The sequence below is a fragment of the Macaca fascicularis genome, chromosome 17 (genome assembly GCF_037993035.2).
Source record: "Macaca fascicularis isolate 582-1 chromosome 17, T2T-MFA8v1.1".
NCBI classification, from domain to species: domain Eukaryota; kingdom Metazoa; phylum Chordata; class Mammalia; order Primates; family Cercopithecidae; genus Macaca; species Macaca fascicularis.
The window spans coordinates 81,024,313-81,039,291 of NC_088391.1; the positions used below are offsets into that span (position 1 = coordinate 81,024,313).

At 38.4% G+C, this 14,979-nt stretch overlaps 1 pseudogene; it reads left to right on the forward strand.

The window, feature by feature from the left end:
- Positions 1-477: 477 nt before the first annotated feature.
- Positions 478-2,784, forward strand: LOC102116207 (peroxisome assembly protein 12 pseudogene; annotated as a pseudogene).
- The last annotated feature ends 12,195 nt before the right edge of the window (positions 2,785-14,979 follow it).

Genomic DNA, 14,979 nt, shown 5'->3' on the forward strand with positions numbered 1-14,979 from the left:
TTGAGTTAAACACCTTAAATTATTATTCAGTTATAAATTGGTTTTAATTGGTTGATTGGTTTCATGCTTACATTTAGTAGAAGACACTGTTGTATTTTGAATGCAAGCATTGTTGATGATATAAAAGGCCACATTGCTTTTTACCATATTTAGCAATATTTGTGTTATTCAAAATAATACATGAAAGGTGAAGCGAAGTGATTTCAGGAATTAAAATATATGACTAAATGGGTCTTGTAGTTATAATTTGTACCCCATCTTTATAAAAATTGTGATAAATGCCAAAATATATACAATTAAAGGAGAAACAGTCACTCTTCAGGAAAATGTAATAAAATATCTTTACATTTCTGAAAAGTATAATATGAAAGGTAAAGCTTCATGTTCAGGCCTCAGGCTAACTTCCTTTGAGTTTGAGAAGGGTCAAAGTGTACAAGAGGATGAAAACAAAGGGCAGTCCAACTGGGAGGGGAAAGCATGAACAGCAGCAGCAACACAAGAAACAGTCAGGATAAGCTAGAGTCTGTGATGTAAGCACTGATGAACATACATGACCAGAAATGTTTAAAATATCATAACTAATTGCTTGGTGAGATTTATATTACTGTGACTTTATGATACTTTATTATTTGCCTCATTTCAATGACGAAAAGTCAAAATATCTCTTTTTGCTTGAGAAAAAAGAAAACCCACTCCATATAATATAAAATACTGTCCATGTGTGATGACTCACACCTGTAATCCCAGCACTTTGGGAGGTTGAGGTGGGCGGATCACTTGGGTCAGGAGTTCAAGACCAGCCTGGCCAACATGGCCAAACCCTGTGTCTACTAAAAATACAAAAATTAGCCAGGTGTAGTTGTGGATACCTGTAGTCCTAGCTACTTGGGAGGCTGAGGCATGAGAATTGCTTGAGTCCAGGAGACAGAGGTTGCAGTGAGCCAAGTTTGCACCACTGAGCTGCAGCCTGAGTGACAGAGCAAGACCCTGTCTCAAAAATTTTTAAATATATATGTGTGTATATATATAACATGTCATATATATTATTTATATACATAGCATGTTATATATATGTTGTATATTATTTCTATATATAGCATGTTATATATAAATAAAATATATGACATGTTATATATATTTATATATAAAACATGATATATATATATATAACATTCTCTGCGCCTTGTCTGGGGTCAGTGAGCAAAAGTGGGCGCTGGAGGGGATACTCAAAGCAGACAGCTGGAGCCAGTCCTTGTGTCCGAAACTCACACTGGCACCTCTGAATCCTCAGAATCCGCTGACTTTTGAGCTCTCATGGTTGGGTGGCGGGGATGGCATTCCTGGTTCGCAGATCCAGAGGATCGCGCTCCTTCCCAGATACCTGTACCACACAGCCACGTTCTGCCCTGAGATGCGGCATTTGACAACTTACCCCCTTACCACATACCACTTCCACCCACGTCCGAGTCAACTTTGTTCTTAACCTCCTTGAGACTCCCCTGTGCCTCCGCAACAGGTCTTTTTCTCCCAGTTCATTGAGTTTGGAGTTTTGGATACCATGCAGGAAGTTTACTTTTAAGATTGAGCATTCTTTTGATGCCCTTCCTCCCAAAAACGTTCATGCTCACGAGTTTGTGGGTAAAGTGAAAGCCAGTACACACAGGAAGCTATGGCTGAACACAGGCTCACATCACGACTGTTTCTGTGGCTGTTGAGCAGCCATCCATCTTTGTGGTGGTAGCACAGGACAGTTTAACGACAGCAGTGAGATCTGCTCTTCAGCATGTGGTCAAGGTTCTTGCAGAATCACATCCCACCCACTATAGCTTCTTGTGGAGGTGGTTTGATGAAATCTTTACTCTGCTACATCTCCGGCTCCAACAGTATAACTGTCTAGAACCAGTGCCTCATTTTCTGAAAACTTTTGTGGCTTAAAGAGAATCATAATGGGGGACACTCACAAGTCTCAGAGATTGGCTAGCACTGGTCTCCTAAGGAAGCAGCTTTGGAAATCAATTATGCTCCTGGTTCTTCTTTTCTATCTGAAAATGAAGCTGGAGAAGCTGGCTTCTAGCCGAGAGAAGAGGATGAATATTCTATTCATCCCCCTTCTTCCAACTGGAAACCACTTTACAGACCCTTCCTGGCAACCTACCCATTTGTTAACATGGCCTGGGCAGGAGGGTTTCTTGTACAACTTCGGTACATCCTAGGAAAATCTCAGCATCACTCACCACTGCTGAGACTGGCTGGAGTTCAGCTAGGTCGACTGACAGTTCAGGATATACAAGCTCTGGAGCATAGACCAGCTGAAGCCAGCATGATATAGCAACCAGCCAGGAGTGTTAGTGAGAAGATAAAGTCAGCTCTGAAGAAAGCTGTGAGGAGTGTTGCCTTATCCCTGTCTACTGGCCTTTCTGTCAGTGTATTCTTCTTACAGTTCCTTGACTGGTGGTACTCATCTGAAAACCAATAAACCATCAATCATTGTCTGCCTCGCCTACTCCACCACCACCTGTCCACCTAGACTATAACTCTGATTGTCGCCTCTTACCCAAAATGCAGACTGTATGCCCCCTGTATCGTAAAACCCAGGTGAACGATACTGTTATTGCTGCTTCTAGCTATGTGTTTTGTTACGGCTGTGTGTTTCATTATGTGAGGAGTCACTAAGCTTGTCCCATTACAGGTTATCCAACAGAAGTACAACATCTGATTAAATTCTACTCCCCTGAGAACAGAAAAACAAAATTGCATACAATACTTTATGAAGAAACAAAATAATTACTGGATTTCAGATTTCAAATGAAATATTTCTGGTCAAATTATTGTATTAGTACAAGATAATCTCATTTGTTTGCCTTTTAGTGACTGGAATACAGGGAATTGGTTAGACTTTTGTTTGAAAGCAGAAATCAAGATAGATGATTGAAACAGTAAGCAGCCACTATTCACTGAGTAGCAACAAATCGAAAAAATGAGGTCACCAAGTATTAGTGGTTGGAGAAAGGGTCCCATTGACCTATGTCCTGGATTCAGCGACTGAAGAGACAGAGCTGGCTCACACTGCTCACACCAGGGTCTCTCTGTTCAACATATCTGAACATTGAAGTGCAAAACACAGAGTGAAAAAACACCAAACAAACCCGGAAGCTAGGGAAATGCTGACGGACCTAAAACCAAGAAGAAATAAGACCTTTTCTACCCTCTCCTTGCCTTCAAATGTCTGAACAATACTTTGTGAGGACAGAACCTCAGCACACTAACTAGCAAAATAGTCTGAGAAGAGAGTACTCGAACTCCATTCCTAGCCTGAGAGAGCAGAGAATTCAGGGTGGAACTGTTGCTGAGAGGCAATAGGTAAATAATCAATTCAACATCATATATAACGATTACAAAATAGTGTGGGTTATGGGCTAACATATTTGGCATTAAGCCTCGATTTCTTTAAAATAAGAATCTGTCATAATCTTTTGTGTTTTATTTCTATAATTCTCACGTCTTTATCAGTAAACTACTTTATACAATTTTTTAATGTAGGTAAATCCATTTTATGGGTAAAACAAAGACAAAATCAAAGTGTGGTGTCCAGGAAATAGACTGGATTGCAGTTTTACAGGCATGCATTCTATTCCTGGCTGCAGCAATAGCAATAATTAGAAGTTAAGGCAACTAATTAACTTCTGTGACAATCAATCAGTTCATCTAAAAATAATTAACAGAAATAACTACCTTGCAAGTGTATTATAAAATTAGATATAAAAGATTGAAATCATTATTGAAACATAACAAAAGTGTAATGAAAAAAACTGCAAGAGTGATTAAGCAATGATGTTAAGATTATGTTGATTTAACCCGAAGGATATGCAAGTTGTAAGGCAACAAAACAATATTACAACTAAACTATTTAACCCTTATAGCCATAATATTGATAAAATTATTAATGTGTAATATCCATAACACACAAAAATGTCTAGAACAGCATTTCTAATCACCTTGTCTCATAGAAATATTGTAAAATGATGACAATGTGTACTGTTCATATGAGTTTTTATATGATGATTTGAAGTAACCCAGTTACTGCTGATTTATATCTCCAAACTGATGTTTAACAACTTAGTTCAATATTATGTTATTAATCATTTAATTACATATCCCTGACTTAAGCAAAACTTACTAACCCAAAATGACTATGCAACTCAGTGTCCTGAAATTATGATTTCTTAGTTCATCAACCATGTCTTGATAATATTTAATACTTTTATGCACATTTAAAATGAAATTATGGGCCAGGCGCGGTGGCTCAAGCCTGTAATCCCAGCACTTTGGGAGGCCGAGACGGGTGGATCACGAGTTCAGGAGATCAAGACCATCCTGGCTAACACGGTGAAACCCCGTCTCTACTAAAATACAAAAAAAATTAGCCGGGCGAGGTGGCGGGCGCCTGTACTCCCAGCTACTTGGGAGGCTGAGGCAGGAGAATGGCGTGAACCCGGGAGGCGGGGCTTGCAGTGAGCTGAGATCCGGCCACTGCACTCCAGCCTGGGCAACAGAGCTAGACTCCGTCTCAAAAAAAAAAAAAAAAAAAAAGAAATTATGAAAATTTAATTACTGACCAAGACATGTACAGGCATTTACAGACTATTTTGCACATATCTATAAACATCCATTTATTTCATAATTATTCAAAACAGTTCCTTTGTGTCTGATGCTGTGCTTGGGGTACATACTTGAAAGATTAAGCATTAGCTCCCATAAGAAGCACAGAATGTATTAGAGATAAATGCCAGTCATCCCATAATATAAAATATTCAATAATACAGGGATATTACAAAAGGATGAAAGGAGCACATTTGTCAATTTGACTCATGAGAGAGTTCACAATGTAGGGAAAGCATGCAAATTAGCAGGGGTATTGTGACGAAGGTAGTTTTTAGATGTGGCTCATACCTGCAGTCACTTGCCTTTACATAAAGGCAATTATTCTCTTTAATCTTCTTGGACTTCATCTAATCGGAAGGCCTTAGAGCAAAATCAGATTTCCCTGAGAAACAAATTCTACTATGTATCTCCCAGTTAATTCTAGTGATTCTGTTTCTCTGGAGAACTCTGACTGATGCAAAATCACTCCCAAACACTTAGATATCTTTTCCAAAAACAGGGATATTCTCTTAAATAACACAACTAAGCCATCAAACTCAGGAAACTGACATTGATACATTAGTCTCATCTAACCTTCAGAACACTTTCAGGATTCAGGCTGGGCATGGTGGCTCACACCTGGAATCCCATCAGTTTGGGAGGCTGAGGCAGGAGGATTGCTTGAGTCCAAGAGTGTGGGACCAGCCTGGGCAACATAGCAAGACCCCATCTCTACAAAAAATAAAAATAAATTAACTAGATGTGATGGTACACCTGTATGCTCAGCTACTTGGTAGACTGAGACTGGAGGATCCCTTGAGCCCAGGAGGTCAAAGCTATGGTGAACCTTGATCAAGCCTGGGTTGACAGGGTGACCCTGTCACAAGTAAACAAACAAAAACTGTACAATAATACCTGCTATAGCATAATTACCCAGTTTAGAAAAAAACTGGTGCATTTAGTTGTCATGTTTGTAGTGTTCTTCAATCTGAAAGTTTCCCAGACTTTACTTTTGTGGACTTACCAATTTTGAAAACTACAGACCAATTTTATTATGCAGTGCCCATTATGTTGGCTTTGTATGATGTTTCCTCGTGGTTTAATTGGGTTTGGAATACTTGGCAGGAACATTAGAGACGCGCCACTGTGCTCTCATTGCCTACCCTCAGGTAGCACCAAATATTTTTGCCCTATGTTAGTGTCAGTTATTTGATTTATTAGTACCTACCAGACATCTCCACCATAAAACCATTCTCTTTTCTTTTGTAAGTAATTAGAATGTAATGTTAAGGCATTGTGAAACTGCGTAAATATCTTCCACATGAAAATCACAGTGTATTGATTTATTCTTATCAGTATAGACTCATAGTTTCTTATTTTTCTGTGTGTTATAATCTATCATTATTGTTCATTATTGTTATTTATTTTCCTGCTCAAATTATTCCAGATTTTGCCAGTGAAAACCTCCTTTAATCGGATTTTGTGTCTTTTTGACAAGTCTCAAATCATTCTTTGAACTTATTTCTTATGTTTGGTACCAAATTATATTTCTTCATTCTAAAATTCAGGATTATATTGTGCTTCTCCTGCTCCAAATCTGGAATTTAAAAATTTTCCAAGGAGTTGAGGTTCATTTTAGTGGAAGTTAATGCTGGAAAACCAAAATCTAGAAGCTAGCCGTTTCATTGTTTGGGGAATATTACTCTTAACAGATTTTCTCAGTGGCTAGAGTTGGAAAATATAACACAATAAATGTTCATTCATAGTTACTCACAAGAATTTACATCTATTTTTACTTCTTGAGTTCACGCCAGTTAGGAGGAGGCAGCCACATTAACTTTTTCGGACCTATGCACTGGTTCACCCTTACCCTCTTTCCTGTACAAATAATATACTTAGTCTGTAGAGCACAGTGAATCCTTGCTTAATGAGGTATTAGAGTATCCTGACTCTCCCTTAATGGGGATATGCTTAATCTGCTCAAGTTCTGACATCTGTGCTATATTTTTCTCCTTCTTCCACACTTATTCTTCTTATCCTGATAAACTCATTTGTAACACACATTCTAGGCTACTTGCCAACCTCCCAATAACCTTATCACTTCACTTGGACATATTTTTCTTTCATTCTTGAAATTTGCAAATTCTACTGGGTTAATTCCCCAGTAAGTTGATCTTCACTGTTTTTGCCTGATGCTTTATAAGCACTTTCAATCATAAAACTAGTTCTTTGTCACCTCTTAGAGTACCTTTCTCAATATTCTAGATGTCTTTTTCATAACTAATTATAAAATTCCAATCCAATCCCTTAAAGTTCAATCTCTTGAATATTTCTGAAGATATACGTTGGTATTGTGTGAAAGTTTGACCTTGTGGTCTCTGTTCCATGGTCTGCTTTTACTGTGATTTTTCTCATTCTTTCTTCTCTTTTGAACTATCATAAGTGTTATCATGATGGATTCTTTTTTCTTTTTAATGCATTCACTAAGAATATAGTCTGTATTCCTCAATTATTAAGTATTAAAAAGACAAATATCTGAGATATTTTAGATCTATGTCTAATTTTTCTGTATAATAAGAGTTTAATACAGATTTTCTTTTTAAACAGCACATCTAAGAGCTTATGAGAATGAAGACATCTATGTTAAAAAAAGACAGTCATATGATGAAGTTTTAGTTCTGCATTTCATTATTACTTTGTTTTTGTTTTTCTTTTTTTTGAGACTGGGTCTCACCCTGTCACTCAAGCTGGAGTGCAGTGGCACAATCACGGCTCATTGCACCCTCTACCTCTGAGACTTAAGCAATCCTCTCATCTCAGCCTACTGAGTAGGTGGTACCACAGGCTCACACCACCACACCCGGCTACGTTTTGTATTTTTAGTAGAGACAGGGGTTTGCTGTGTTGCCCCAGCTGGTCTCATTCTCCTGAGCTCAAGCAATCTACCTGCTTAGGCCTCCCAAAATGTTGGGATTACAGGCATGAGCCACTGTGCCTGGCCCTACTTTACATTGATACTTGGACTGACTAAACTTAATTGTGTGTTCCTTATTTGAATATGAACCACCTTACGATTATTCCTACCAGCTTACCTGTGTTTGCCCAGTACAGTTATGTGTAACAGGTGTAATACAGAAAAATGTCCCACGAAAGATCTCCTTGTGGTCTTTGACATACCATGCTCATTCAAGACATTCTGGCATTTTTAGGTTTATACAATAGCAATGTTTCATGGACCTTCTTCTTCTCCTTGTAATACCAACCAAGACGAAAATTACTGACACACGTAATTAGGAAGTCTAGTCAGATGTGACTGAATTTAGGCAATCAAATTGAACAATCATAAAATTTGAAATAACTTTGATTTTGATTTGTTGGATCAGATTTCTCCATTCAGTTGAAAACGTGGTTACTACGTAGTTTCAGATTCATATTCCACAAGTTTGGTAAGCCCAGTCTTTATGAGTAGTCCTTCAGAAAATTCCAGTGAAGACTCAGATTGACATGGCATGGGTCATGTGTCTCTTAATACTATATAATCAGAAAATGTGAGGAATAGTAATCAGAAGCAACTAAACTAAATTAAATGCCTTCAGTATATGTAAAGACTGTGGCACCAGAAAAGGAGGGTGAAGCAACACTAAAAAATTATATGCTAACACAAAAACTTGTGCACAAATATTTATAGCAGCATTATTGATAATAGTCAAAAAGTGGAAATAACCCAGATATCTGTCAACTAATGAATGGATAAACAAAATTCTATATCCATGAGGCAAAATATTATTGAGCCATAACAGAGATGGAAATACATAATATGGATGAACTTTAAAAATATTGTGCTAAATAAAACAGCCAGAAACAAAAAGTCACAAATTATGTGAATTCAACTATATTAATGTCCAGAATAAGCAAATCCTTAGCAGTAGAAAACACATTAGTATTTGCCAGTGAGTACCTAAGGGTGTGGAGTTTCTTTTAGGGTTGATAAAAATGTTCTGGCGTTTGGTAATAGCTATGTAATCTTGTGAACATACTACATTCACTGAAACGTATGATTAAAAATACTTAATTTTATGGTATGTGAATTATATCTCAACTTTAAAATGGAAAAAATGTATGTTGCCATCTGTCCTGCCTTTAGATATGCAATGCTGTCTGGTTGGGCATAGTTCTTTCCCCAGGATTTCATAAATTTCTTGGGCCATATGAGGCAGCACTTCTTGCCTGAGGGGCTTCTCAGCACAAAGTGTCCACATCACTTCTCCTGTTAATAGCATATAAAACTTCATTTATAACTCATTTATTATTCTTTCTTGTCCCCTTTGAGAATGTCTCCCATTCGGCTACGAGCTATTTCTACCAGCTTGCTTACTTGTGCCCACAAACAAAGGTGTCCCCATAATGAGTGCCACTCCTGCTAGGAATTCTCAGAAATGCTATTCAGGGTGGTGGTGAGTGTGTGAGGGAATGAGGCAGATGGTAGCAAGATCCGGTTACATTTAGGGTTTTGCTTTTAAGCTGAATCCATCTAATGCAAGCTTATCTGCTGGTGGCTACAAAACACCCTTCTCAAGCTTGTGTCGTGAATCTGGTGTTGGGTATTTGTTATGATTCATCTGTAACTTGCAATGCTCATGTCTACTGCCTACACACCTCAAGATGTTGAGAGAAGTTGGCTGATTATATGGTGTATTCCATTAGCCTCACTCAATATGGAGGAGCGTTATCAATTAAGGGACCAGGGCCAAATAAATTCAGGGTACAGTGAGATGGGACTTGCTGTCCCTGGAGGTTTTCTGAGTTATCAATCTGCAAAGATCAGGGAGTACTTAGTGCTAATTCATGTTGCCATCCTAATTCCCTGAGAGAATCTTAAATAGCAATCGGAGGTTTCTGCCCAAGAGACAGGACATCAAGGATTGGGAAAGTAACTTTACAAAAGGGGCATTGAATGATAAATACTCTCAAGTGGTAAGTAGATACTACAGAGAAAGAACTAAAGAAAACTTTGTGATAATTAGGGGAATAGTTCCCCACTTGCTATTCAAAATCTTCAAGTATAAATGAATGAAGGAATGAATGAGAATGTTGCATGTGATCTTTTCATGAAAATACATAAAGTGAGAATGCCTTAATTTTTCCAATAAAGGATTTTGGAAGAAGGCTAACAAATTGAGGAAATTCTTGAAAATGGGACTACAATTAAAGGGTAAACATGTGTCCCACTTGCTGAAGGCTTTTTATGGGCTAGCCTTTTTTGCTCTACACTACTTCAGCAACTCCCTTAATCACCACATCACATGATTGTAGGAGGAGAAGACAGCATCACATCAGGTAATTTCTTTCAGATCCCACTGTTCAATTAATATGAATATTCTACCTTGGAACTGTTGTCTAAGACAATCCCAGACACCATGCAGTGAACCATTTTTTCCCTGTTGCCTCTAAAACAAAAAGGATGGTGTGACCAGGTAAAGAAGAGTTGATTCTCAGAGCTGCTTTAAAGTGGAAGCAATAAAAGGCAGGGCAGCTGTTCATAATTATCAGGGATCTCAGTGGGTTGTTTGAGTTCTTCACCTTCCTACTATTGACTATACTAGACTTCTCACTATCAACCAGCGACCCTGGTTTTGAATTTACCTGTTTTTAAATCCGTTTCCCCAGACCTCATTCGTAGGTATGAGCTTTAGAGTGGGTCCATAATTAACTGATAATATTTTAACCATAATAGGTTCATTTCATGTTGCACACAGCAAGTCAATAAGCTGAGACACTGGGTTACAGAAGAGAAAGAGGTGTAATTGTAGGATCACCAAACTAGGAGATGGGAGGAAACCTCAAATCCATCTCCCCAAGGAATTTAGAGTTAGGATTTCTAAGGGTTTGGGAGTAGGCTGAAGTGTAGAGATCATTGATTAGTAGAAGGAAGAGTGCAGGGTGAGTTCACAGGATAGAGAGATGCAGAAGCTGTGTTCTCATGCTAATCCCATCCCTCTAGAGAGGTCTTCAAAGTGATTGCTGCAATTCAGGGTCTGAGAAACATCTTAAGCAATCCTCACACAAAAGCCTTTGTTTTGATTCTAATGTCAGACATCCTGTCTTTAGGAACAATGAAGAGGAAAATCAATTCTTTAACAGTCTTATGACCTTAGTGTCAGAAATTTTATTTATAGGAACAATTAGGATGGCAATGGTCAGTTATCTATTGCTATGTGACTTTTAGCAACAAGGAAATCCGCCAAAGTTCAGCCTGACTAATGCTTAATTATAACTATACCTCTGGCCAGAACCCAGCATGCAATTCTTGTCAACCCTGTGGGGATGGTTTCAGTGCTGGCATGCGATTGGCTAGAACACAGTACAGAAACTATTTTAGGAAGATATGGGTTGCTTCAAAAGGCTGAATTTAATGGTGAAACATTAGTCAGAGTGGAAGTCCAGCAGGACTATTGTAGGTAATCTTTTTGTATACCTGCATGTGTACCTCACCCATGCTCTGCCTAAGAATCCACGATAACTCTAAAAAAGCACATTTAATATAGAGTAGAAAGGTAGACATTGGTCAGAAATATTCCACTGAGTTGACACCTTTTAATAAACCTAAGCATTACTGTGATGACCAATGTGGGAATTAGCAGGTGGGAGGGCTACCAAGGACAGAGACATCAGTGTATTTAGGGAGACTTGGAGGAATGTTGATGAAAAAGTCAGACTGTGTGAAATATTTAAAGAGGTTTATTATAAGCCAATATGAGTTACCATGTCCCAAGAACTAGTCGCAGGAAGTCCTGAGAATGTGTGCCCAAGGTCGTTGGGTTATAGTTTTTTTTTCAGACATTTTAGGGAGTCAAACGTTACAGGCAAAGACATAAATCAATACATCCCTTTTGGAGTTAGGCACAATGAACCAGCATTCACATTAAATAGAGGTATACGTTAGTTCAATCTGGAAAGGCAGGACATCTCGATGCAGGGTTTACAGGTCATAGGTGAATTCGAAGATTTTGTGATTGGTAATTTGTTGAAAGAGTTAAGCTCTGTCTAAAGACGTGAAGTGAATAAGTGAATAATAGTAGAAGATAAGGAAGGTTGTGAAAGCCAAGGTTCTTGCTAAGTAGATGAAGCCTCCATGTAGCAGCCTTAGATAATATGGTAAATGTCTCTTTTCTAATCTTAAAGGTATCAGACTTTCATTTAATCTCTCTTACATCTGGGAAAGACCTAGAAAAGTAAGGAAATTCTCTACAGATGCAAATTTCTTCCACAAAATATGTCTTTGAAGGGCCATTTCAAAATATATTTTGATTTCCTTCAAGATCTGCTATCTATCTTATAATGCTACACAAGAATCAGGTTTGATTTTGGTGTCTTATTGTTAGAAAGTATCTGTTTTTTCAGTCTTATGATCTCTATTTTAATGTTAATGTTGGTCAGTTGTGCCTACATTCCAAAAGGAAGGTGGTATAATGAAACATGCCTGACCTCTCTTCCTGTCTTGGTTGGGAATTCAATTTTTCAGGTTTCCCTTGCCACAGGGTAGGGGTCTGTTTGTAACTCCCCGGTGGGTTCTCCTTGCCTGCTGCCTAGACAGAGCCAATTTCTCGAGACAGTAGAATTGCAATAGAGTGTACACCAAAAATAAAATTCTAAAGGCAGCCCACAACCATCTGGATGGATTCCCTCCTCAGCCAGGTCACCCTAACATTTAACCTGAAAAACTAGTTCAGACCATGACAGGAAGTAGGGTTTGGATATGCCTTATTATAACCCTCCAGCATTAAAATCAACACAGACCTCAAATCTGATGAGAAACACAGTCTATTCTCTCTAAAAAGCCTGCTACTTAGAGACTTGTTTGCATAATAAAACCTAGGTCTCCACAACCTTTTATTATAACCCAGACATTTCTTTCTATACATAATAACTGTTTCAACCAATTGCCAATCAAAATATGTTTAAATTTACCTGTGACTTGGAAGCCAGCACTTCAAGTTGTTCTGTCATTGTAAATATTACACATACTGATTGATGTATTATGTGTCCTTAAAATGTATAAAAGCAAGCTGTACCTTGATGACCTTGGGCATATGTCATCAGCAGCTTCTGGGGCTGTGTCACAGTGCATCCTTAAACTTGCAAAAATAAACTTTCTAAATTGATTGAGACTTGTCTCAGATACTTTTTGGTTTGCAAGAGATAAAGTTTAATTCATTCAGAGCTGCCTACACAGGAGACACAAGTTTTATTATTATTCAAATCAGTCTCCTCGAGAATTTGGGGCCTGGAGTTTTTAAGGATAATTTGGTGGGCAGGGGGCCAGTGAGTTGGGAGTACTAATTAGTTGGTTTTGAAATGACCATCATAGGATGTGGAAGCTGTTCTCTTGTGCTGAGTCACTTCCTGGGTGTGGACCACAGCAGACCACATGGAGCCATCTGGTTGTCAGAAACGCAAAAACATGAAAAGACATCTCAAAAGGCTAATCTTAGGTTTTACAATAGTATTATCTATACAATAATAGATGTTATCTTCAAGAGTAATTGGGGAAGTTAACAATCTTAATGACCTCAAGAATAATTTAGATAATTATCTAAAATTCCAGGCCCTCTCATCCTAACCTGGTGGTCTTTTATGGGTTTTACAAGAACAGTTTAGGTTTGAGGAAGGGCTACTATTTAAACTACAAACTTTTTTTTTTTTTCCCCCACAAAGCTAGTTTAGCTCATGCTCAGGAATGAGCAAAGACAGCCAGCCTGTGAATCGAGCGACAAGATGGAGTCAGCCATGTCAGATATCTCTGTCAAAATTCCCTCAGTTATAATTTTTGCAAAGGAGGTTTCATGTTCAGTCAGTTGGGAGTTTAGAATTATATTTCTGGTTTACAAGAACAATGTGTTTTTCCATGTTTTCCTGTGCTTTCAATTCATTTCTTCTTCAGCACTCTGAGTTCAGAATGTGTCTCTTTTGTGCCACCCTTTTGGGGCTTGAGGAAATGAAACCAAGAGTGAAACTGAAGACAACCAATCAATACCCTAGACACATTAAGCTGCCAGGCATTATGGACGCAAAATCCATTAACTACCTTGGGCAGGTTCTGTGCTAAGCAATTAGCTCTCATAATTTCTCTTTCTGCTCTTGGTAATCTCGGGAGCCAGGCACTACACATATGTGCCAGAGAAGCTAAGGACATACAGCTAATAAGTTGTACAGCAAAGGCTGGAATCCAGTTGCATCTGACTCCTGAATCCAAATAAGTCTGTTTGTGCTTATTCACCAAAGCAAGCTACAATGGCATGGAGTTTATTTGGTGGTATCGACAAATAAAGAGATACACATTTGTGAAAAGAAAAATCTTGGGCCCTCAAAATCATTAAATTAAAGGGAAAATTCAACCTGGAAATTATTTAGGACAAACCTGTGTCCCATTTTATTTAAAGTCAGCCCTCTGTTCATTGAGATGAATTTACATCTGATTACCTTCTTTGGAAAGGCTAATCAGAAACTCAAAAGAGTACAGCCATTTGTCTCTCACCTATCTGGGACCTCCCCACTTCTGAGTTACTTGCATTTGTCTGGCTTTTGCTTCGAGTTTTCCTGCCTTTCAAGGCCAAACAAATGTTCATTTTACATATTGATTGATGTCTCATGTCTCCCTATAATGTATAAAATCAAACTGCGCTCTGACCACCTTGGACACATGTCACCAGGACCTCCTGAGACTGTGTCACAGGTACACATCCTCAACCTTGACAAAATAAACTTTCTAAAGTAACCAAAACCTGTCTCAAATTTTCGAGGTCCACACAATAAGGATATTTTGAGAATAGATGTTATTAGAAAAAAAAATTATTTTGACATGTAAGTTAAAATACTTTTCATATTTCTTTTCATTTTCTTCTTATCCTTCCTTTGCAGAATCGTGTGTGGTATGCACAGAAGCACACATGCTTGTGTGTGCATCTGTGTAACTCTCTTGTGTATAAACTTTATATTCTGTTGCTTTTATGCAACTTATACACATTATCCAATAATTAATTTTGTAGACTGTATTTCTTTTTTTTTTTCTTTTTTTTTTTTTTGAGACGGAGTCTTGCTCTGTAGCCCAGGCTGGAGTGCAGTGGCCGGATCTCAGCTCACTGCAAGCTCCGCCTCCCGGGTTTAGGCCATTCTCCTGCCTCAGCCTCCCGAGTAGCTGGGACTACAGGCGCCCGCCACCTCGCCTGGCTAGTTTTTGTATTTTTAGTAGAGACGGGGTTTCACAGTTTTAGCCAGGATGGTCTCGATCTCCTGACCTCGTGATCCGCCCATCTCGGCCTCCCAAAGTGCTGGGATTAC